Source organism: Panicum virgatum, chromosome 9N (assembly GCF_016808335.1).
Source record: "Panicum virgatum strain AP13 chromosome 9N, P.virgatum_v5, whole genome shotgun sequence".
In the NCBI taxonomy this organism is placed as follows: domain Eukaryota; kingdom Viridiplantae; phylum Streptophyta; class Magnoliopsida; order Poales; family Poaceae; genus Panicum; species Panicum virgatum.
Window position 1 is genome coordinate 38,538,183 of NC_053153.1, and position 26,134 is coordinate 38,564,316.

At 50.2% G+C, this 26,134-nt stretch overlaps 1 long non-coding RNA gene across 1 annotated transcript; it reads left to right on the forward strand.

The window, feature by feature from the left end:
* Nucleotides 1-21,225: 21,225 nt before the first annotated feature.
* Nucleotides 21,226-24,222, forward strand: LOC120690193. Its single transcript, XR_005681636.1, has 3 exons — nt 21,226-21,521; nt 22,080-22,649; nt 23,798-24,222. It is a non-coding gene; the product is annotated as an uncharacterized LOC120690193 (long non-coding RNA).
* The last annotated feature ends 1,912 nt before the right edge of the window (nt 24,223-26,134 follow it).

Here is a 26,134-nt window from a genome sequence, read left to right on the forward strand (position 1 = left end):
TGGCCAAAACAATGTTCCAGGGGCTTATTTGTGAAAGATTAGAACTTCCAAGGGGTTAGATATGAAGAAACCAGGGGATAAAATGTAAATAAAGCTTAGATGCAGGGGCTAACTTGCAAAAAGAGGGTTCTTGGATGGGGGTTCAATTTTACAAAAGCTCAGAGGTTAAAACGGAAGAAAAAAGACCTTGTTTGAATTATTTTTAAACTGAGATGGGCGGCAGGTTGATTTCCAAAAAGTGTAGGGACTCTTTTGCAAAATGACCAAGTGTTGACCGGTATCAAGGATATTGACTTGGATCTCGGGCGGATCTGGGCTATCCAATCTAGATCGGACGGTCACCGAGGCGGCTCGTGGCTGGGCTGCGGCTCGGCTCGACGCTGGGCGGAGCCAGCGGCCACACACGCCGGCGAGCGGCGGCGGATGGCCGGAACTTCGTCGGAGAAAAGCGTTTCTGTGTTTCCGGCCTCAGTTCGACATGGGGAAAGGGGAGGGAGAGAGATAAGGAAGAGGCGAACAAGATGGAGGGGTCCTGGTGGCGCTGCAGTGGCCGGAGGTGGGTGCACGGCGGTGGTGTGCGGCGAGCGAAGTCCGGCGAGGAATTGCTGGCGAGAGAGACTGACAGAGAAGGGGAAAGGGTCGGCGGCGTAGCTCACCACAGTGCAGAGCCCCTGCGGTGCTTGTTTAGTGAGGAAGGGCGGCGAGGCGGCAGATCGACGGCAGTGACGACAAGCTCGGGATGGCGGCGGCGCTGTGTTGCGCAAGAGGATAGGGAAAGCGTGCGGGAGCTCGGAAAGGAGCTAGGAAGGGGCTCATGGCGCCTTTTATAGACCGAGGGAGGAGAGGAGAGGTCGGCGGGGAGGGAATGGGGTAGCGAAGCTCGACAGCCGGCCATTAAGGCCAAGATGTGTGGTCATTTCTGATCGAGGAAGGATTAAAGGAAGGGGAAGACGAGGAGTTGGCGGAGGCACTTCAAGGCATTGAAGGTGGCGACGCAGAGGAGAAGGAAGTGAGCGGCCGCGAGAAGGGAGCGGCTCGGGCGGCGCTACGTGGAGGGAGGGAGGCCGGTGGGAGGTAGGGGAAACCCCTGACGGGTGGGGCCCGTGCATTAGTGAGAGAGAGGGAGAGAAGGTGGGTTGGGCTGGAGAGAGCTGGGCTGAGAGAGAAAAAAGAAGAATGGGTCAACTGGGCCTCGCGGGAGAAGAAAGTTTTTTTTTAACAAACATCTTTTGAATAAATCTCTTTTTTTCGAATTTCAAACAAGATTTAAATTCGGGTGTTACAAACTCTACCCCCTTTAAAAAAAATCTCGTCCTCGAGATTCGGAGAGATTAGAGAACAACTGAGAGAATTCTGCAAAAGCTTGTCTTCTTTTTCTCAAGTAGCTTCATCCTTTGAATGATGATTCCAATGTACTTCACACATTCTGATTACTTTTCTCCGACTGACTTTTTGGTGATGTTTCCAATTCCAGAGTCAAATAAAACTGACTGCAGATTAAGAATTGACGAGGAACGTACCGAACACAACACTTGGAGTGTCTTGAGTTGTCTTGGCTGTCACATTATTCACTCGACCACGCATGTAGTGCTGTTGACCCTTGTTGCCTTGAGAATTAGGATTCCCATTTATGTTGATTGCTGACCAGTTCTCTGACCATCGTTCTTCTCAATCCGAGGAGTCTGCATGTTGCGCGTCGGGCAGATGTTGGCATAATGCCCCAATTCACCACATCTGAAAAAAACAATTTGGATGAATTGGCGTTATTGGATTATTAGGCCGCACTGGTGCACATGTTGTCTTGCCTGAACTGTTTTGCTGCTGGTTGGGAGTGTGTTGCGCTTGCTGGTTGAAGTGTTGGGTCTGCTGAGGAGTTCGCGGAAACTGCTAGTTCTATTGATAACCTTCACCTTGTCCTCCAGACGAGTTGTAGCAAGGGCGAGTATTGTGCTGGATTGTCCCTGAAATTGGAACTTCTGCTTTTGTTCACCAAGTTCATTGTGCTTGCTTTCCAAGCCTATAGCCTTGTCCAGCAGTGACTGAAAATTCGAGAATGTGTGACTCTACAGTTGATAGTTGAGTGGTCCTATCAAACCATCCAGAAAACGATCCTGTCTCTTCTCATCAGTATCAACTTTGTTGGGCGCGTAACGAGACAATTGAGTGAATTTGTCCCGGTACTCACTAACTGACATGTTGTCTTGCTTCAAAGCCAAAAACTCCTTCTGCTTGAGTTTAATTACACCTGCTGGGATATGATGTTCATGGAAACCATTCCTGAATTCCTCCCAAGTGATGGCATCAGCATTGGCGTGTGCAGCGGTGTAAGCATCCCACCAATTAGCTGCAGATCCTTCTAAACGTCCCGAGGCATATAAGACCTTCTCATGGTCATTGCATTGTGTTATATCTAGCTTCTTGCGAATGATCTTCAACCAATTATCAGCATCCAAAGGATCCACTTGGTTGGGGGATGATGGCTCATGAACTCCCGATGCTTATCTCTAGGTTGCTGATGCATCTGGTGTGGTTGCTGGTTTTGCTGAGCTTGTAGGTTCTGAACAGTGGCGGTGAGATTTTGCAAAAGCTGCATTTGAGCTGCTAGGAACAGTTCCATTTCCGGGTTTGGTGGTGGAGGTGGCACTTGGTTCCGCTGGTTAATTATGTGAGCACGTCTCGTGCTTGGGATGTCTTGACCTCCTCCTGACCTGGTGTTTACCTTCTGATTGTTAGAAGAACGAATCTTGGACAAGAATGGTGAGCAGATGAAGGAGAATGAGGTAGAAGAGAGCCAAGATATGAACCCAAAACAATTTTAAACATTTTATTTAAAGAAGCAAAACAAAACTCCAAATCATGCACTTATACACAAAGCAAGCATTATTACATCGTCGTCCTCACAAGAACGGTTCTAGCAAAACAAAACCTTAAGCCTAAGAGCCTAGAAGCCTAGGTCAGAAGACCGGTGACGGATCCTGGTGCGTCGTAGCGGAGTCTCTTGCGGGGCGTGACATCAAAGGATAGAGGGGCTCTTCTGCATCTAGGGGTGGGTCTTCCCCAGCGAGCTGTGCCTCTAGCTGTGTGATCTTGGCTTGAGCCTCTTGTATCTTCTCGCGAGTGTTGTCCAGCTCGGCGGTGGCACTCTTGATATCTGTGTTGAGAGCTGCGGTGACTCGAGCAAGAACATTGAGAAGGTCTTCTCCAGCTTCTCCCAGTGGTACTAATGTGTCCTCAGTTCCACTGGTATGATGAGGAAGGTCACGGTACTCGGTGAAACTCAGTTCTTGGCGATGAGTGTAGCAGAGGGACCACAAAGCTCTCTTGGCGGCGTCGCTGACTTAGGCGGCGTAAGTAGCATGGGGAGCGATGGAGTCATGTGCTGAGCGGGTCTTCATGCCTTTGAAAGTCTCCAAGCGTTCTCTGATGTGGACCTGAGTGCGGTAGTAGTCGTCGTGGCCCAGCTCGGAGTAGAGGCTGGTGACGTAGAGGGGCTTCACTGTGTTTCCCAACTCCCATAGTACATCCTGGAGTAGAGTGGGAAAGTAACCAGGCTCATCTGCCGAGGAATGAATTTCACAAGTTCCATTCATCACACGAGGACCATTCTCCTGGTTTTCATCAGCGTTGCCATTGTTGTTGTTGTTGTTGTTTGCTACCAAGTTCCATGACATGACAGTTTTCCAACTTAACGTAGAAGTAGACTTCTTCCAATTCTTCTTCTTCTTCCACGGGTGAGCGGGGGCTGACGTACCTGCGGACCTCCGGTGTCCTAGTCAACTGATAGAGCAAGAACCAAAACTCAGAACTCATTTTAAATCAACGAGACTGACAAAGAGCAAGAAAAAAATAGATTTTATGAAGTAAAGTAAGAAATTTTCAAGCAGAAGGGCTTGCTAAGAATTTAAGTCCTTAATTTGACCATTTCTATTTAGGCTAGCGTCCTACAGTCAACATAGCTCTGATACCACTTCTGTCACACCCGATTTCAAAAAGAAATCAGATGCTTCTAATATGTGCTCCAGGATCAAGTTTACACACATATAATAGACGTCATAAGTGAAATATATCAAAGACATTATCCAAAACGTAAGCAAGAGAGATGTCGGGTACTATAATTGGGGGCACCCTAATCTAGTGACTAAACCGCCCTCAAAAACGCAAAACACAATTAAAGCAATCGGGCCCACAGTGCCAGCTTGTCAGACTCTACAGGCGTACCGAACCAAGGCTAACCATCTTCCTCCGATCCGAAGGGGAAGAAGGACTACTCGATGGCGATCCTGGAGCGGAAGAAGCCACCAATGATGACAACTCCGTCGTCACTCTACATCCGGATACCATGGAGCAACTACAGCTCTCGCTTAGCACCCGGATCCTCCCCAGGCTCCCGTGAGGCCCAATCCACACTTGGCTCGTGGCCCAGCTCCACGGTTCGGCCCATCCGAGGCCCCCCTCGAACCCGTCAAACCATCTCCGCCTCGCTCGAGGCCTTCCTGCCGAGGCCTCTAGTGGTGCACTGCATCTCCACCTCGCTCGAGGGTAGCGGACCTATCCTCGGAGAGCGGGTCAACTCCGCCTCGCTCGAGACCCCCTTAGCCGAGCCCTCTACGGGGCCTCGGCTCACGGGGAATCTCCGCCTCGCTCGAGGCCACCACTCGGCAGATGGAACTAGCAACCCATCTGCTCACCCGCCCGTCTGACAGAGGCATTAAATGCCAACCACTCCACCATAAAACGCGGGTCAGGCGGCGTCAGGCCACCATGCCGCACAACATGCTGTGACCGGAGTCCCATCCGCCAACTCCGGTCACTGTTCCGCCATCCCCGGCACTGTTCCGACCCTGTGGGAACTTGCGACACCCTGCGCGGGCATGCCTGGCACTGCTCTTGCCACTGTGATGCCAACCCCCCGTACCTTCCTCTACTGCAGAACCCTCGGCGAGCATGGGCACAACCCTCAAACATGGTATGGATCTTGACCAGAGCAAGACCCCCGTCAGCTGAACCCTCAAACATGATATGAACGGAGATGTATGCATCATCTCCTCGAGCGGGTTTTCCTCGGGAAGAGGCTTTGCCAGAAGATTTTCTGAATGAGGAGTGGTAGTGACAAAAGCAGTTTCCCTAAGCAGTCCAGCTAGGCTCCCTTGATGAGGTGTGAGTGAAATTTCAAGTGGGTAGCCTATGAGAAGATCAAAATCGAGGACATCGAAGATATGAAAGTCTAGGTGCACCTCGATTTTGTCTAAGGTTAGCTGCACAGCACTTGCGACCCCCCGACATTCCATAATGTGTCCAAAGGGACAACATGTGAGTAGCTTGTCGAATGGTCTTAGCATAACATCGCCCAACAAAGTATACGCTAAGTGCCATGGCATGATGCTAACCTCCATGATGGGGTTAACATGGGCTTCTACGGTAATTCCTTCTATAGAGCATGGAAGGATCGTGGAGGGTATACTCGTCCAAATGTCTTCGGAAAAGCATCTCGCTCCGTCTGACTGTTCCACCTCTACGACCTCCTCGAATTATTTGTGAAGAGGATCGGGAGAAGAAGGAGGTACCGTAGGACAAAGGGAAGGTTCTGTCAGGAGATTGTGTAATTGATTGATACTGACAGAAGAAAGTTCCTCCCTTAATTGGACATCGTGGAGATTCGAGGTGTTTTGGATGTTTCCTGAAGGATCATCCTCGAATCGGGAAGAGAACTCCAAAGGTTGAATTTCTTCTTCCCTCGGTGTTCATGGTTTGGGAGAGGGCTCAACAGACGAATATTGAGATGTGAATGGTGGAAGCTCAGATTCGACTGTTGAGTGACTCTCATGGCTCGACGCGGATTCCTTCCGGCGGGGTTCTCCTCGGTCGGTGGGAAAGGAAGAATTTCCTAAGAAATTATCTAAGATTGCTCTCCCTTCCGCTGGAGTTAGGTGTGCAAACGAACCTCCGGCGGCGAAGTCGAGTTTAAGGGCAGACTCCATGTCTAAACCCGAGCAAAAGATGTTCACTGATACATCATCGGGTACAGATAAGTCTGGGCTAGATGCCAAAAGGCGTAAACATCTAGCCCAAGCTGCACCTATAGACTCCTCTAATTGCTCGAAGTCGAGGATGTCAATCGGTAGGGAGTTTATGCATTTAATGAGAGAGAACGAGTGACAAAAGTCAGCTCGAAACTCTTCCCAATCACCGTTCATACTTCCTATCGTGAGGGTGTACCATTGTTCCGCGCTCCTAATGAGGGAGAAAGGAAACAATTTCCACCGCAATATTTCCTATGTCATGCCTGGGATTACCAAGCTCGAACACAGTTTCTCAAATTCTCGCAAATGGTCAAGGGGATCAACATTGATCGCTCCAGAGAAGGGTCGTTTCCGAACCATGGCTATAAAGCCTGGGTCAAGTTCATAGCTAGATGAGGAAGATGGTAATGGCTCAGAGAACTCGAGCTGTGAAATGCATAGCTACTCCAAGGGTAGCGGAGGTAAAGGTAGAAGGAAAGAAAATGAAAAAGATACGAGGACGACTGAGTCCTTAGATAACGTAGCTGCTGTTCCCCGGCAACGGCACCAGAAAGCTTGCTGGTATTTTGTAACGTCACGAATAAAATCCGCAAGCGCACGGATACCACTGTAGCTTTCACCCAAGAGTATTTCAGGGTATCGTATCCACTAGGGAACGTGACTACACTACCTACGGGTTCAGGCTGTCCAAGGACACACACTGGTGTGGGAGGTTAGGAAAGAGAGGACTTTCTAAGATCTAGAATCTATGTTTAGAAGAAGAGATCACGTCGTCGTTATACTTCGAGCTAAAGGTATCGACCGGCTTATACAAGCTGATAGTTCCAATATGATGCTCTACACAATATCCGAACGTTGAGGATTACTAAAAGGCTTGAACAGGGCTGTCACCACCTGCCAGCTACTTCTACAAACCGTGGGACTATCAGACAATTGAGTGGTATAGTCCAGCCTAGACACCACGTCTACGCCTTTCCTTACTAACTCTAGAGCCGATGAGGGTTATCCTTTTCTATCCGGAGCCCACTCTAGAGTCAAATGCTACTCGCTAGCATACACATCAACTAATATAAGGCAGAGATGATAACTTGCGATCTAAACTCTAATTCTAAATAAGCAAAGTCTCAAACACTTACAACCGAATAATCATCAGTCGAGGTACAAGCGGAGAAGAGCGCCGACAAGCCCGGCACATCCCCCGACTATCTCCCTCACTCTCGTTGAGGTACAATTTGGAGAAGAGCGTCGTTGCCGGTGCCCCTCCTGAGTACTTCTACTCCTAAACTCCCTAAGACTACTCTCACTCAAGTGAGAACTCAAGAGAGGAGATGGTGTGGTGTATGGTGTGTGTTGTGTGTGAGTTCCTATTTTCACCCCCTCCCCTTGTATTTATAGGGGGGAACCACTAGCCTCTTGCCCAGGAATCGAGCCAAACCGCCATTTAGCACCAACCACACACTGCCACGCGTCATCTGAGAATCGGTGGGGCCCGTGGGCCGTCAGCACTGGGCCGGCCGACCTAGTTGGTCGGCCGACCGTGGGCTGGCTCCGTTTGCCCCCATCTTTGGTCTGAAGGCTGCTAGGTGGGCCCTCATGTTATGTATGTGGGCCATGGCTTGTCTTGAGTCGGTTTGGTAGCTCTGGTGGGCCCGTAGATCCTCATGAATGCGTCTGTTTCATCGAGAAGGTTTCACCTCAGATTGATGACGAGTCATTCTCATGGGCTGTGTCTCCTTCTCTTGTGTGGCTGCCAAGTGGGCCTTTTTGGCCCTTGGGCTTGCTTGTGCTTGACCAGGGATTTGTGCCTTGGATAATATTCTTGTTAGATGGAGTTTTGGCCCAATTTCACCTGCACACATTCTCAGACCAGCATCTGTGGAATTCGTTAAATAATCATCTTATGCTAACATTTATTCCTTCTGATGCTCAACATTTGCACGTTAGTTGACGATCAAAATGGGTCATTAGTGACCGTCAACAAAGAGTATTCTAGAGCTCTTAATGGAAAATATCTGAAGAAATACTACTCTAGCATTTGGGTGGATGGATAGCCGATTGATTGAGTTTGGTTGAATTATTATGGCCGATGCAATATGTATCGCCCTTAGTGCAAAAAAATATACAATCTCGGATGTTCAAATTCAGATCAAGGTTGGTTTTTTGCGCTGACTAATTGGGAAGTTGCTATGGAAATCGACAAGAAAGGAAGATACTTCATTAATAATATTGTTTACAAAAGGACCAATCGAAGGATCTGGCCAGTATAGCAAAAGATTATTTCTAGGAAGACGCCACTCCTAGAAATCTAATCATCGGCAAAGACATTGCCGATGACCGCCTCTATACTGACATCTTCAGAGATGGCGGTGGCTGCCATCTCCATATCGTCGGCGAGCTCCTCGAAGACCCGCCAGTCCTCGCTGCCCAGCGGAAGGTGGACCGGTTCGACTTGCAGGAGGTCGTGACCAGTCTGGAACTAGGCAATGGCGAGGGCCACAGCAGCGCCGCGACGGACCCCATGTCCGGCGACTTATCGGACGCGGTTGGGGATGTCCTGCAGACGAGCAGCGATGGTGTCGCCGCGAGCGTTCACCGATCCGGTCGCGGTGGCGGCTGCGGTATGGAGGGCTTGGACCTGCGACTCCAGAACTAAAGCAAAGGAATCATAAATAAAAATTCGAGAAAGGAAGGGGCAATGCTTCGGACGAAATAACTTACAGGCAACCCTGGAGTCGGCGGCGGTGAGTTGGGCCCAGACAATGGCGCGGTCTACTTGTGCTGCTTCCAATTCGGAGGCGAGGCGCTGGGACCTGATGGTCTCCTGGGAGTAATTCTCCCGAGCCTCGTCCTTCTCTCGGAGGAGTTGGCGGATGTACTCCATGGTGCCTTCATCGGCACCAAGGAAAGGGCCCTCCAAGTTGGAGGAGTCAGGAGAAGAGGGGGTGTCGTCGCTGTGCAAAAATTGGAGATTAGAACAAGCCAGAATGTGGTGATTGAGGGTAAAGACGAAAAGCTTACCCCACGCGTTGGCAGATCGCCGGCGGGGTGTCAGAAGGACCCTCGTCGGAGCGTTTGATGCCCGCCATTGCTACAGGAAGACCTAGGGTTTTTACTGAAGGAGGAAGAAAAGAGGTGCTGTAGCTAATAGAGGTTTGTTGCCAATGTAAGGCCAAGGGGTGATATTTATGGCCCAATCTGGGTAGATGAAAAGACGGAAGGTGAATCGGCGCGTTGGGTTTGCACGGACGGAAGACAAAAGGACATGGGCAAAGAAGAGTTTTACCCAGTTGTACGGAGCAAGCCGTATGCACAGGGTATGAGGAATGGGTTTAGATGCTGGGGGGAGTAGTTTTGGAACAAAATAAATTATTCCGAAACTGGGGGCATGTGTTGACACCGTTTTTTGACACGTGTCAAGGAAGGTGATTTTTATGAAGGGAAGATGACCGATTTGGAAGAAACCAAAGGATGCACAGTGTTGGAATCGGCCGATGAAGTCCGTCCGATGGATCAGGGGAATATGCTTTGAAGATGCTGATACACCCGTTCTGGTAGTCGGCCGATGGAGAGTTGCCGGTGAAGTCAAGGAAGGAGAAGAGAATCCGGACTCGACGAAAATCTTGATCATTCGGTTGTAGTATTTAAAGTAGTTTATCTTTAATTAATCTTTTATTTAGACTCAAATAATGTTTGCCGCGATCGGCTAGGACTTGATAGTGCTAGGCAATAAATATGAGTTGTGAGGGACCGGGAAAACTTGATACACATCCAATACAACAAACTTTACAATTACTTTGCACTTTTCGGCGACTTCGCCTTTTCTTCTTCTTTTCGACGAGTTCTTTCAAGTTGATCAAGGACGCTTCACATTCGAGCGACTTGGTTTGCTGGTGAGTTTTCGTTTTACCGAGTATATTTGAGCTTTAGCTACCGGGCGCATCACTGTGGCTTCGTTCAAATCTATTCAAAAGTTATCGAGTTTATCTAGGCTTTGACTTCCGAGCACATCGCTGTTGTCTCGTCTGGATTTATTCACAGTTTATCGATATCGACTAGATTTGTAGGTTTTCCTATGCTTTTTGGCCATTATCAGATCTATCTGCTAAAAACATACTAGATCGGCTTTAGGTTTTGCAGTAACACTTTTGTCATCTCAAGAGCCGGTTTAGATTTGTTTTTAGTTTACATCATCTAAGTTGTACATTTGCAGCTTAGATCTTGTTATACACGTAAAATTGGCTGCCCAAAGCCGGTTTTGTCGTTTAGTGCATCGGCTGATCCTGCCGACACGCTCCTTTACTACGCTCTTGCTTTTAATATCCTTTTGTCGCTTTCTGTATCGGCAGAGCTTGCCGATACACTTATCTGAGAGACATTCGGAATCCTAGCCGATACGCTCTCGAATTTGACTTTGTTTTCTTCCTTGTCAATTTCAGGTCAAATTGACTGGCATGCTTGGTTGACTTTTCCGTGCTTGGCGAACACTTGCCCTCGGATTCCAGTCTGTTGATTTTTGCATCAACAACGCGACCTGGAGGGCTTCTTTCGCCGCGGTCTCATCCGCCACCGCCTTCTGCAGCGCTGAACAAGAAAATGAAGATAAGTTTCGACAAACTGAAAATAGTTCAAGTACATTCCAGATACTTACCCTCGGTACGCTCCTGCTCCTTCTCCAGTCGAGCCGGCGCAGCGTCCGCCTGCTCCTGGAGCACGAACAAGAAGGCTTCCTTCTCTTTGAGGATGGCCTCTGCGTCCCGAGCGGCCACCTCTCGTGTCTCAAGGACAACATCCTTTTGCACGAGGGTCTCGGTGAGCATCGTGATGGCCTCCTCCTTGCCCTGGAGCTCGGCCTCCTTTGCCTCGAGCGCCCTGTCTCTCTACTCTAGCGCCGCCGCATTCCGCCGTTGCTCGGCCGCTTGTGCCCCGACCTCCTAGGCCTTCTGCTCAGCTGCGGCTCTCTGCACGTCGCGCTCGCGATGGGCCTGGGCGAGCTCGTCCTCCCGCACATAGTCTCGCTCCTCCAGCTCAGACACGAGGGTGTTAACTTCGCTTATCTGCGCGAGGAGGTGGGCGTTGTCCTCCTCGAGCGAAGTCCTGCGAGGAATTGCTGGCGAGAGAGACCGAGAGAGAAGGGGGAAGAGGGTCGGCATCGTAGCTCACCACAGTGAAGAGCCCCGGCAGTGCTTGGTTAGTGAGGAATGGCGGCGAGGCGGCGGATCGACGGCGGCGACGATGAGCTTGGGATGGCGTCGGCGCTGTGCTGCGCAAGAGAAGGGGGAAAGCATGCGGGTGTTCGGAAAGGAGTAGGAAGGGGCTCGTGGCGCCTTTTATAGACCGAGGGAGGGAGAGGAGAGGTCGGCGGGGAGGGAAAGGGGCGGCGAAGCTCGATGGCCGGCCATTAAGGCCAAGATGTGCAGTCGTTTCTGATTGAGGAAGGAGAAACGGAAGGTGAAGATGAGGAGTTGGCGGCGGCACTTCAAGGCATTGAAGGTTGCGACCCAGAGGAGAAGGAAGCGAGCGGCCGCGAGAAGGGAGCGGCTCGGGCGGCGCTGCGTGGAGGGAGGGAGGCTGGCGGGAGGTAGGGGAAACCCCTTATGGGTGGGACCCGTGCATCTGTGAACGAGGCATTAAATGCCAGCCACTCCACCGCAGAACGCGGGTCAGGCGGCGTCAAGCCACCATGCCGCATAGCATGCTGTGACCGGAGTCCCATCCGCCAACTCCGATCACTGTTCCTCCATTCCTGGCACTGTTCCGACCCTGTGGGAACCTGCGACACCCTACGCGGGCATTCCTGGCACTGCTCTTGCCACTATGAAGCAAACCCCCCATACCTTCCACTACTGCAGAACCCTCGGCGAGCATGGGCGCAACCCTCGGACATGGTACGGATCTTGACCAGAGCAAGACCGCCGTCAGCTGAACCCTCGGTGCTCCGCCAGCTCAGGCATGGATGACGGTACCTTCCACAGGAGCAACCAAGACACCGGCGTGATCTCCGCAAGGCCAAGAGGCCGCCCAAGACGACTGCCATGCCCAGCACCATGCTCTCTAGTACCCCACAGTGTACGTCCAACAGTAGCCGACCACTGCACACCCCCGATTCGGGGAGAAGACGACAATTTCTGATCTCCCCGTACATGTACTCCGCCCCTCCTTGTGTCTATAAAAGGAGGAGGCAGGCTCCTTCCCAAGCCATCTCGCCTTCCATCCGCTCACTCGCCTTCCACTCGCAGAACATATCCCCGCTCTCCAGAGCATGATATTGGCACTTGCTTCAATCACCTAGCAGAGACTTGGGAGCTTCCATCCCTCTCTCGCCGTGCTTGTACTCCCCTACTACAGGCACTTCGGTGCAAGATAATACAGTGCACTCGCACACCCCTGCTAGACGTACGGCCCCGTGGCCGGAACCAGGATAAACCCTTGCGTTACTGTGTTATCTCTTGCATCAACCATCCAGGATTAGGGACATGCAGCATCGTTACTTGTTGGTGCTAGGCCGACGGGTCTGGACACCGACAAGAGAGTACAAAACATTATTACACTCCGATAAATAGACACGACGGTCTTTAGACGTTCCACCGATATCCTAAACAAGATCTTCAACAAAGCTTCATCCAATCCCACAGGCAATTGACTGGTGAACGCACGCCTAGAACTCCTTAAAGTTGTTGCAGTTCTCTACTTCAATATTCTCTTCTGATCAGCAATTAGGTAATGGTGAGTACACTTATGGTTGGTACTCAGCAAGTGGGGGAAGATGCAAGGCTATCAAGGAAAGGTTGAGGTTTGTAGTAGTTAGCATTTTAGTTGGTCAAATTTTATAAGCGAGCACATATTTACTAGGTATAAGTTTATACCAATCCACTTAAGCATAAGATCACAAAGGATCCAACATTATAAAGCGAAAGCACCACAGATTAAATCATTCTTCAAGTTCAATTATCATGTGAGGGTCTAGTCCGCTCATGACCGTGAGCACGGCTGATATATTAGATTTAAACACTCTGCAGAGGTTGTACACTTTGCCCACAAGTCGCGTAAAAGTTCAGAAGAATTTTGGACCCAACCACGCTGTGCTGATCAGGCACAATACCACACTTCCGATGTGTGGTTGCATAGGGACACTACGAGGCCTTTACAAAGATTCCCTAGTAAGAAGTAGTCAGCTAAGGTTTCCGGAGCAGTAGCAGAGTATAAACCTCCCTAATGGGCATAGTGTCTTAGCAAAGCCCACTTCCCAAGAGGACCGGGTTATACCCTGACAACTGCCGCCCCTCTTGCCTTTTCGGTAAGACCGCTTCAAACTAGAGTCTCTAATTATTCAGCCAAGACTAGAGCCATGTGGTCCTTGTGGTTGTACTGTTTTCCTGGGTGGTTCTCCATGTTCCAATTAAAGTCATATGATCTTGTATTAACCACAACATAACATAAATAAAGCATGTTTAACACTTATTAAAAGATTATGATAGCACCCTTCCCAAAGTTAAGCAACTAAGCATTTCTACCCAACCGATATATTAAACCCGGTGTTCAAGGTTTTGGGGTAAAAGACTAGGTAAATTCTTAATAGGTGTCCCATCAAATTTATGCAATTCAACAATAAAGAAAGTGAATTATCATGCTATTATTGGGACAAAACAGAATATGCAGGGGGAGAAGTCCACTTGCCTTCATTGCCAAACTGTTGTTTCTCTTCCTCGAATACTTGTTCTTGATTTCCCACGAACGGCGTGTTGTCTACACGATCCCACAAGAAAAAGATGTACGCGTTGCAAGGATTGCGTGAGCGTGAGAATCGCTGAAATCGGAGTTGAAACGAGGAAGATTTGGCCAAAACAATGTTCCAGGGGCTTATTTGTGAAAGATTAGAACTTCCAGGGGTTAGATATGAAGAAACCAGTGGATAGAATGTAAATAAAGCTTATATGCTGGGGGTTAACTTGCAAAAAGAGGGTTCTTGGATGGGGTTCAATTTTACAAAAGCTCAGGGTTTAAAACAGAAGAAAAAGAACCTTGTTGGAATTATTTTTGAACTGAGATGGACGGCGGGTTGATTTCCAAAAAATGCAGGGACTCTTTTGCAAAACGGCCAGGTGTTGACTGGTATCTAGGATATTGACTTGGATCTTGGGCGGATCTGGGCTATCCGATCTAGATCGGACGGTCGCGGAGGCGGCTCGTGGCTGGGCTGCGGCTCGGCTCGGTCGGGCTGGCTGGCTCGGCTCGACGCTGGGCGGAGCCGGCGGCCACACACGCAGGCAAGCGGCGGCGGATGGCCGGAACTTCATCGGAGAAATGCATTTATGCGTTTCCGGCCTCAGTTCGGCACGGGGAAAGGGGCGGGAGAGAGATAAGGAAGAGGCGAACAAGATGGAGGGGTCCTGGTGGCGCTGCAGTGGCCGAAGGCGGGTGCACGGCGGAGGTGTGCGGTGAGCGAAATCCTGCGAGGAATTGCCGGCGAGAGAGACCGAGAGAGAAGGGGGAAAAGGGCCGGCGTCGTAGCTCACCACAGTGCAGAGCCCCGGCGGTGCTTGGTTAGTGAGGAATGGCGGCGAGGCGGCGGATCGACGGCGGCGACGATGAGCTTGGGATGGCGTCGGCGCTGTGCTGCGCAAGAGAAGGGGGAAAGCATGCGGGTGTTCGGAAAGGAGTAGGAAGGGGCTCGTGGCGCCTTTTATAGACCGAGGGAGGGAGAGGAGAGGTCGGCGGGGAGGGAAAGGGGCGGCGAAGCTCGATGGCCGGCCATTAAGGCCAAGATGTGCAGTCGTTTCTGATTGAGGAAGGAGAAACGGAAGGTGAAGATGAGGAGTTGGCGGCGGCACTTCAAGGCATTGAAGGTTGCGACCCAGAGGAGAAGGAAGCGAGCGGCCGCGAGAAGGGAGCGGCTCGGGCGGCGCTGCGTGGAGGGAGGGAGGCTGGCGGGAGGTAGGGGAAACCCCTTATGGGTGGGACCCGTGCATCTGTGAACGAGGCATTAAATGCCAGCCACTCCACCGCAGAACGCGGGTCAGGCGGCGTCAAGCCACCATGCCGCATAGCATGCTGTGACCGGAGTCCCATCCGCCAACTCCGATCACTGTTCCTCCATTCCTGGCACTGTTCCGACCCTGTGGGAACCTGCGACACCCTACGCGGGCATTCCTGGCACTGCTCTTGCCACTATGAAGCAAACCCCCCATACCTTCCACTACTGCAGAACCCTCGGCGAGCATGGGCGCAACCCTCGGACATGGTACGGATCTTGACCAGAGCAAGACCGCCGTCAGCTGAACCCTCGGTGCTCCGCCAGCTCAGGCATGGATGACGGTACCTTCCACAGGAGCAACCAAGACACCGGCGTGATCTCCGCAAGGCCAAGAGGCCGCCCAAGACGACTGCCATGCCCAGCACCATGCTCTCTAGTACCCCACAGTGTACGTCCAACAGTAGCCGACCACTGCACACCCCCGATTCGGGGAGAAGACGACAATTTCTGATCTCCCCGTACATGTACTCCGCCCCTCCTTGTGTCTATAAAAGGAGGAGGCAGGCTCCTTCCCAAGCCATCTCGCCTTCCATCCGCTCACTCGCCTTCCACTCGCAGAACATATCCCCGCTCTCCAGAGCATGATATTGGCACTTGCTTCAATCACCTAGCAGAGACTTGGGAGCTTCCATCCCTCTCTCGCCGTGCTTGTACTCCCCTACTACAGGCACTTCGGTGCAAGATAATACAGTGCACTCGCACACCCCTGCTAGACGTACGGCCCCGTGGCCGGAACCAGGATAAACCCTTGCGTTACTGTGTTATCTCTTGCATCAACCATCCAGGATTAGGGACATGCAGCATCGTTACTTGTTGGTGCTAGGCCGACGGGTCTGGACACCGACAAGAGAGTACAAAACATTATTACACTCCGATAAATAGACACGACGGTCTTTAGACGTTCCACCGATATCCTAAACAAGATCTTCAACAAAGCTTCATCCAATCCCACAGGCAATTGACTGGTGAACGCACGCCTAGAACTCCTTAAAGTTGTTGCAGTTCTCTACTTCAATATTCTCTTCTGATCAGCAATTAGGTAATGGTGAGTACACTTATGGTTGGTACTCAGCAAGTGGGGGAAGATGCAAGGCTATCAAGGAAAGGTTGAGGTTTGTAGTAGTTAGCATTTTAGTTGGTCAAATTTTATAAGCGAGCACATATTTACTAGGTATAAGTTTATACCAATCCACTTAAGCATAAGATCACAAAGGATCCAACATTATAAAGCGAAAGCACCACAGATTAAATCATTCTTCAAGTTCAATTATCATGTGAGGGTCTAGTCCGCTCATGACCGTGAGCACGGCTGATATATTAGATTTAAACACTCTGCAGAGGTTGTACACTTTGCCCACAAGTCGCGTAAAAGTTCAGAAGAATTTTGGACCCAACCACGCTGTGCTGATCAGGCACAATACCACACTTCCGATGTGTGGTTGCATAGGGACACTACGAGGCCTTTACAAAGATTCCCTAGTAAGAAGTAGTCAGCTAAGGTTTCCGGAGCAGTAGCAGAGTATAAACCTCCCTAATGGGCATAGTGTCTTAGCAAAGCCCACTTCCCAAGAGGACCGGGTTATACCCTGACAACTGCCGCCCCTCTTGCCTTTTCGGTAAGACCGCTTCAAACTAGAGTCTCTAATTATTCAGCCAAGACTAGAGCCATGTGGTCCTTGTGGTTGTACTGTTTTCCTGGGTGGTTCTCCATGTTCCAATTAAAGTCATATGATCTTGTATTAACCACAACATAACATAAATAAAGCATGTTTAACACTTATTAAAAGATTATGATAGCACCCTTCCCAAAGTTAAGCAACTAAGCATTTCTACCCAACCGATATATTAAACCCGGTGTTCAAGGTTTTGGGGTAAAAGACTAGGTAAATTCTTAATAGGTGTCCCATCAAATTTATGCAATTCAACAATAAAGAAAGTGAATTATCATGCTATTATTGGGACAAAACAGAATATGCAGGGGGAGAAGTCCACTTGCCTTCATTGCCAAACTGTTGTTTCTCTTCCTCGAATACTTGTTCTTGATTTCCCACGAACGGCGTGTTGTCTACACGATCCCACAAGAAAAAGATGTACGCGTTGCAAGGATTGCGTGAGCGTGAGAATCGCTGAAATCGGAGTTGAAACGAGGAAGATTTGGCCAAAACAATGTTCCAGGGGCTTATTTGTGAAAGATTAGAACTTCCAGGGGTTAGATATGAAGAAACCAGTGGATAGAATGTAAATAAAGCTTATATGCTGGGGGTTAACTTGCAAAAAGAGGGTTCTTGGATGGGGTTCAATTTTACAAAAGCTCAGGGTTTAAAACAGAAGAAAAAGAACCTTGTTGGAATTATTTTTGAACTGAGATGGACGGCGGGTTGATTTCCAAAAAATGCAGGGACTCTTTTGCAAAACGGCCAGGTGTTGACTGGTATCTAGGATATTGACTTGGATCTTGGGCGGATCTGGGCTATCCGATCTAGATCGGACGGTCGCGGAGGCGGCTCGTGGCTGGGCTGCGGCTCGGCTCGGTCGGGCTGGCTGGCTCGGCTCGACGCTGGGCGGAGCCGGCGGCCACACACGCAGGCAAGCGGCGGCGGATGGCCGGAACTTCGTCGGAGAAATGCATTTATGCGTTTCCGGCCTCAGTTCGGCACGGGGAAAGGGGCGGGAGAGAGATAAGGAAGAGGCGAACAAGATGGAGGGGTCCTGGTGGCGCTGCAGTGGCCGAAGGCGGGTGCACGGCGGAGGTGTGCGGTGAGCGAAATCCTGCGAGGAATTGCCGGCGAGAGAGACCGAGAGAGAAGGGGGAAAAGGGCCGGCGTCGTAGCTCACCACAGTGCAGAGCCCCGGCGGTGCTTGGTTAGTGAGGAATGGCGGCGAGGCGGCGGATCGACGGCGGCGACGATGAGCTTGGGATGGCGTCGGCGCTGTGCTGCGCAAGAGAAGGGGGAAAGCATGCGGGTGTTCGGAAAGGAGTAGGAAGGGGCTCGTGGCGCCTTTTATAGACCGAGGGAGGTAGAGGAGAGGTCGGTGGGGAGGGAAAGGGGCGGCGAAGCTCGACGGCCGGTCATTAAGGCCAAGATGTGCGGCCGTTTCTGATCGAGGAAGGAGAAACGGAAGGTGAAGACGAGGAGTTGGCGGTGGCACTTCAAGGCATTGAAGGTGGCGACGCAGAGGAGAAGGAAGCGAGCGGCCGCGAGAAGGGAGCGGCTCGGGCGGCGCTACGTGGAGGGAGGGAGGCCGGCGGGAGATAGGGGAAACCCCTGACGGGTGGGACCCATGCATCTGTGAACGAGGCATTAAATGTCAGCCACTCCCTCGCAGAACGCGGGTCAGGCAGCGTCAGGCCACCATGCCGCATAGCATGCTGTGACCGGAGTCCCATCCGCCAACTCCGGTCACTGTTCCTCCATCCCCGGCACTGTTCTGACCCTGTGGGAACCTGCGACACCCTGCGCGGGCATGCCTGGCACTGCTCTTGCCACTGTGATGCCAACCCCCATACCTTCCACTACTGCAGAACCCTCGGCGAGCATGGGCGCAACCCTCGGACGTGGTACGGATCTTGACCAGAGCAAGACCCCTGTCAGCTGAACCCTCGGTGCTCCGCCAGCTCAGGCATTGAGGATGGTACCTTCCACATGAGCAACCAGGACACCGGTGCGATCTTCGCAAGGCCAGGAGGCTGCCCAGGACGACTGCCATGCCCGGCACCATGCTCTCCAGTACCCCACAGTGTACTTCCAACTGTAGCTGGGCATTAAAGGTGGCAACACAGAGGAGAAGGAAGCGAGCGGCCGCGAGAAGGGAGCGGCTCGGGCGGTGCTGCGTGGAGGTAGGGAGGCCGGCGGGAGGTAGGGGAAACCCCTGACGGGTGGGACCCGTGTATCAGTGAGAGAGAGGGAGAGAAGGTGGGTTGGGCTGGAGAGAGCTGGGCCGAGAGAGAAAAAAGAAGAATGGGCCGACTAGGCCTCGCGGGAGAAGAAAGTTTTTTTAACAAACATCTTTTGAATAAATCTTTTTTTTCGGATTCCTAACAAGATTTAAATTCGGGTGTTACACTTCCCGAGGCCGGAGGCTCCGATGCATGGGGCGGTAGTTGGGCACCGGGATGACGTAGGTGGCCAAGTCTGTAAAGGCGTTTGTGCGGAAAGGAAATAGAGGACCCACTTGTCGGTTGCTACTGACAGACCAAAAGTCAATGTACCGCAGATACGATCCGCTCTTTATGAATAGGTAAAGTTTATGTTTACATCCGAGTCCGAAACTCCGAATCAAGATAGAGTGCTAAATCGTGGCGTGTGTTGGGCAAATAGCCTTTTTGGGTTACACGGGAGTCTATCGGGCATGGCTCAGTTGCGACCCGTCTTATGTTATCTTTATTTTGTTCGCTTTATTTTGCTTATTTATATATATATACACACACACTTTAGCCGGCCACAAAATAACCTATTCTGTAGCCGAGCCTCAATTCCCATAGATCGAACCAACCACGTGCGCCGGTGCCCGAGTACTGGACCACACGGTCCCGCACAACCAGCTCGCACTCTGAACCCGTGGATCGGCTCAGCTCCAACCGTCTCAACGCCGAGAGTCCACCAGTTCGAGCCGTGCGCCCCCAAATCAGGGTGGCAATTTTCTCTACAGGAACGGTTCCCCGCGGGGATCCCCGAAATAATAACGGGGCGTATGGGGACGCGGTTTTTTTTATTTTTTTATTTTTTATTTTTATTTTTTACAAAAATAAATTTTCGATTCGGAAATTTACAGGAATATACCCCGGCCGCCCAACTGCCGGGCGGCCGGGACCTAGCCGCCCGGCAGCGGGGCGGCCAGCCCTGGCTGCTCCAGGAGCGCCTCACATCCAGCATCGACAAGGTCGGGATCGCCGTCGCAGTGCTCGTCTTCGCCGTGCTCACCGCGCGCCACTTCACGGGAAGCACCAGGGACGAGCAGGGCAAGCTGACGTTCGACAGGAACCACGTCACCGGCCTTCAACAACATCTTAACCGCGCTCGTCGGCATCTTCCAGCAGGCCATCACCATCATCGTGGTTGCCATTCCCGAGGGCCTCCCGCTCGCTTTCTCCATGAAGCGGATGGTTAAGGAGCATGCGCTAGCTGGTGCGCACGCTCTCGGCCTGCGAGACCATGGGCTCCGTCACCGCCATCTACACCGACAAGACGGGCACTTTCACGCCGAACCAGATGAAGGTGACGGAGTTCTGGGTCGGCTCCGACCCACCAAAGCAGATGGAGGTCACCATTGCCGTCGCCAGCTTGCTGCGCCAGGGAGCAGGGCTCAACACCACCGGAAGCGTGTACCCGACGGAGAAAGCACTTTTGTCTTGGGTTGTGGCGGACCTCGGCATGGACGCCGATGCGCTGAAGAGGAGCTGCAAGGTGTTGCACGTTGAGGCGTTCAACTCCGACAAGAAGCGCAGCGGCGTGATGATCAGGGACAACGTGACCGGCAAGGTGACCGCGCACTGGAAAGGCGCCGCGGAGATGGTCTTGGCGAGCTGCCCAGCATGGCCATCAGGCATATATAAAGTCATGTCCCATGAACAGCTGACTCCAACCAGCATGCCCATTAGCCGTATGAGGCCATGTCTCATGCACAGCAACTCTGCCCCTTCGATAGCCCATCAACACCAACCAGATCTCTCTCGGGAACCTTCCACGATAGTCCAGTCCATGCCCCCAACGAATAAAAAACCACACCGCTCCGTCCTCTCTGCTCCTGATGACATGCTTCACACAGGCTTCCACATTCTTTATTTGTGGGGCATGCACGAAAGAGAGCGCGTGAGAGAGGCCGGCCGCCCCGCTGCCGGGCGGCCTGGGGAGCCGGTCGCCCCGCTGTTGGGCGACCGGCCTCCAGGGACTTGTGTGTAATTTTTTTTATTTTTTTTTCAAAAATGCCCCTGCCGCCCCGCTGCCGGGCGGCCAGGTCCCGGCCGCCCGGCAGCTGGGCGGCTGGAGTATATTCCTGTAAATTTCCAAATCGAAAATATATTTTTGTAAAAAATGAAAATAAAAAAACCGCTATGGGGACTGCATTTCCCCGCGGCACCACGGGGACCGAAACACTATAGCCCATCAAAACTAATCGGCCCAATAGGAGAAGTTCCCAGCGGCCCAACATATATAAGCTAACTCCCTTCCCAAACCCTAACACTACTCGATCCCTCCTCGCTCAACCAAGGCAGGCGGCGGCCGCCAGCCCGCCACCACCACTCATCCCCGCTCTTCCCTCGTTTCTTAGTTTTCTCTCTCGATCGAGTGCAAGAATCGAGTGTGAGTGCGTGACGCGAAGCAAGGAAAGGAGGAGGTGCAGATGTAGCCGCAAATGAAGAGCAAGATGCTGCCTCCGCTGGATGTTCCGTTCACGAAGACCACATCTGTAGCTGCTTTGAAGTCCCGAGTAAATTTGCATCCACGTGCGGCAGCTGGTGAATATTAATAGTGAGCATCGAGTAGTAAAGTACTAATCTGCTTGATGCGTTAGCTGGTGCTTGTTATTTGTTTTTTTAAAAGAGCTTGTGCTTGTTATTTGATAATGTACTTGCCTCGTGCTTGGATCCGCGGCCATATACTCGAGTCATGGTTGGATTTATTGGTTTGTGCTTGTTCTATACTCGCGGTTGGACCTGTTACTGCAACTCCAGCAGACCATCTAAACTATCCCTTATCTCAAGTTTAGAGGGCTAAGTCAAAAAAAAATGCACTCCAGTAGACCTCCTACTTCACCCTCTATTTTGAGAGGCCTCCAAAATCCCTCATCTACACTCCATTCCTAAGGGGTCTTCAGGGAGCCCTCTATTATATATTGGAATTGAGGACTTTTGCTGGAGTTGAAATAAATCTAAAAGCCTCTAAAAATAGAGGCAACCCCATTTAACATTTAGAGGGTCTAATTTAAAGGTTATTATTGCTTGAGATGCTCTTAGCTTTTGTTAGAGTTTTTTTTAACAAATTTTCGGTTGAAATTTAATTGTTTTGAACTCATCACCGTGTTCACAGTCTAGTTGATCCCACGGGGCCCGGTCGGGGTTCGGGGACCCGACGGGGACGGGGACGGGGGGAGATTTTCCCCGATTGAAGTTTCGGGGCCGGGGCGGGGATCAGAAAACGGAGATCGGGGCGGGGACGGGAGCTGCACCCTCGCCCCGCCCCGTTGCCATCCTGACTCCCAAATCACGCTTCCTCGTTGACCTCAGGAACCCCCATCCACATCGCCTGCTTCGCTCGCCGCGAGACGCGCCGCCGCTGGAGACGATCCCGTCCACGGCAATCTGTTCGAACTGCCGCCGCTCGTTTATTGGTTGCGGATTTCTACAATCTATGGCCTCCCGCTTCCACATCGTTCCATGGAGCTCGTCATCCTGGCGTGGGCACCGGAGATGCAGATCTTAGCGGTGGTGCAGATCGAGCATTGGTTCCCTGCAAGCAGCGAGCGCCCTCAAGAGTTTCCCCGGCGTGAGTTGCCAGGCATGGCTACTGGCTTACTGGTACGGGAAGACATACGAGAGGGACGGCGGCGCACCAGTGGACGCGGGCATCCTGACCGCGGCTGCAGGTCGTCCAGGCACGGTAAGCTGCTAGCAGCCCTATCGTGTGCTCGTCCATCACTTGCTTCTACTCTAATACTCTTACGATAATTCTAGCATGCGGTGTATGTAAATTTTGCAGATTAACCAAGGGTGATTTTGATGCATTATCCGGATTCAGGTAGCTGTAGGTTCAGTTCATGGTTTCATCGATTTTGTTAATAGTATCATTGTGGTAACTTGATGATGCCATTGCGCTAATTATCTGAAATTATCCAAAATCACATATAAGGGGGCAATTATTCTAGAAAATTTTAAAAAGATTACCATAAATCACATATAGTGGGCACCAATGGCTGATCACCATACAGGCTGACTTGTATCTGGTAAACTAGGCCGGAACTTATCCTTAATCTAAAAAAAAATCTGGTAAACTGTTATCATTTTCTAAATACATATAGCTTGTGAAAATTGGGAGTATAGTTGTCTCTGCCTTATGATACATTACTCCAGGTACTATTTTCGTAACTCTGGTATATTCAATTCTAATCGATTGGTCATCATTTTTATAGTAAATTGATCATGCCATTTTTATAAATTTATAATACCTTTGTAGTAAAATAACCCACCATTCTGGTATGTTAGATTCTAGTAAATTAGGCATAATTTGATATAAGTTCTAGTACATTACTATAGGCATTGTCGTATATTGGATTACTGCATGTGGTAATTTTGCTCATACAAATGACTTGTCTGTGCACTGGTGAAGGGTCAGTTCGATTCTGTTTTGTTGGCAGATGAAAATTACTGCTTCATTTGTTGGCAACTAGGTATATGAGAGGAATGCAAATCTGATAGATGTGATGTTTTCTACTTTATATGTCCCTTTTTTAATCATATGTGCATCACGACATGTATATATGATATGTATAGAACTAATATAGTTGTGAAACTTGATTTACATTACCTGGTTTTTTAGAGGCAGAAAGCTAGTTTGCTTCTACTACTGTAGGCTGTTAGTACACTCTGATCATTGTGTCCAGTAGAAAAAAAAAGACAATGCTTAGACATGAGTGCTTCTCTGGGTGTTACAGCAAGCGAACTGCCGAGAAAATAATACAACTGGTTGAGTACTGTAATAACTGCATCATTGGCTGATCTATGAAAAATGACATAGACCAGATCTTGCAGGTGGTGCTATCTCTCAGCATCGGTGGCGGACAGTGCCAGTTAGCTACTACAATGGAGACTAAAATCATTTGAGCATGGGATCGCAGCTGATCATGCTTACCACCCACTAAACACGATCAAGATGCTTCCTGCTGTACTTAGGCACACTGGACACTGGAATACTCTCTGCTCATGAGCGCTCTTTTTTGGTGCAGAAGTAAATACATAGACCTATGTTTTATTTGGTGTACCTTTGATTGATGGACAAATGTATCAATATATTCTGTACAACAACTCAATCTAGGTGGCATATGCTAAAACTCAGTTTGAGACTTTGTGCTATGCCCCCACTATTGTCGTAACTTATTGTATAAATATGGTACAGAGACAACTGAAAGTATCGTATTGTGGGATATCTGATTCTAATAAACTATCATTTGTAGTAACTTGATCACACCATTGCCGTAGATCATTTGTAATTACTTCACGATAGTTGTTTCATCATTATAGTTATTATTATTGGTTCCTTGAACAAAACTTTCCACAAAAATATGGTAACTCCCCATCCTAATCATCATGCTAATCCATCCAAATTGTTGTAACTATTTCATGGTAAATTTAGCCTCCTTATTAAAGTGTTTGTTTCCAGAATGGCTTGGCATCAAATTATGGTAACTCTCCGCTTAAATGATAGCGACTCAACCGTTCAAACTATCATACCTACTAGGAATATTGGCGCGCTAACGCCGCGCCCGTAGGGCAGGTGTGTTTAGCCTGTGGCAGTTCGTCCGTGCAAAGTAGACAGTTCAAATAATGATAAGCAAAAAAAATTTTATGGCAGGCCAAATCAATATACAGTACAAATAGGTATCAACTGGCAACATCCATAGAGCTCAAAGATGTTGGCAAGCATAAGTCAATTACAAATATAAATAATAAAGCTCAAAGATGTTGGCAAGCACAAGTCATTCATCGTAGAGACAAAACAAAGATAGGTCAATTACAAATATAAATAATAAAAGCACAAATTGCGGCATAAGTAGGGGGTCTCCAGGTTGTGCAGCAGGCAATTGATAGTTGGTCGGTCTCCTCTGAACTGATACTTGAAAATGAATTAGTATACGATTTTGTGGAAGAGATAACATATTACGGCATGAGGCGATATTGATACTTTTGGTACAGACATAAAAAAATTATATCATTGTCTCAAAATTGTAGTTATTTATAATATTAAAGAAAACCAAGATTACCATCTCACTTCCTAAAATCAAAGAACTTGCATGGGCCAAAGGGAAAGGAAAGGAAATGAAATGAAAGGAAAGTAACCTCTGATCCAAAGGGCCAAACTTTTAGAATGAAAGGCGAAACTAATACATGATACCAATTTCATGGCTGCACCTAAAATTCTTAAAAAAAGAGAGAGAGAACTTGTTCATGATTCTTGCTCATTGGGATTGCAGTTCATGGGGTAAAAGTCTGCAAAGAAAGATATGTAATCAAATCTGTAGACTTAAATTAATAATCAATAAGAATAAAGAGCATAGCTACATATGGTTGCTGCATTGTCGATTGCCTCAAGCAACATTTCATATTAATGAACAAAATAGCCAATTTATTTAGTTTGTTTATGATGCATAGGTTGGCATAACAGTAATGGACTATGACATAAGTACATAACTACATTTTTGCAGCTCAATTCATTCCACTGAGGTGCCTCACCGGGGATTGTTGCATGCTCGAGCACACTTGTTTTACCGTGCAATCTTTATTGTTCTGCCACAAGTAGCAGTTGGAGGAGTGGATGTTGTCACAACCCAGAAAAAAAAGAGAAAAGAAAATAAAAATCCCGCCGGGCCCCACCTGTCAGCCACCCTTTCCCTTCCCCTGCTCTGTTCGGCGCCGCGCGCTGCACGCGTCGTCGCCGACGGCCATCCTCGTTCCACGTGCTGGCCATCCTCGTTCCGCGCATCCTTATCCGCACGGCCACCCGCTCTCCCTTCCCTCTAGCTCCCGTGCCCGACCGCTCCGCCTCAAACCCTAGCCCCGTCGTCCCCAAATCCTCCATTGATGCCGCCGCTCTGAGCTCCGCCGGCCGCCGCGATTCGCCGCCGCCGGTGAAGTCCTCCACGATTCAGCGCGCGTACCCCCTAGTCCTACCCCTCCTCGACCCGTTTCGCCCCTAACCCGGCCACCTCTTTCCCCCTGCAGGGCCGCCGGCGAGCGCCCTCCATCCGCCGCCGCCCCTGCTCGTCGCGCCGCCCCTCCGCTGCCGCTCCTCGCCTGCGCCACCGCCGGTGAGGCTCGTCGCCACCTCCTTCTCCCCGTGTGCGCCTTCCCCTGGCCGCTCCGGCCCCGCCT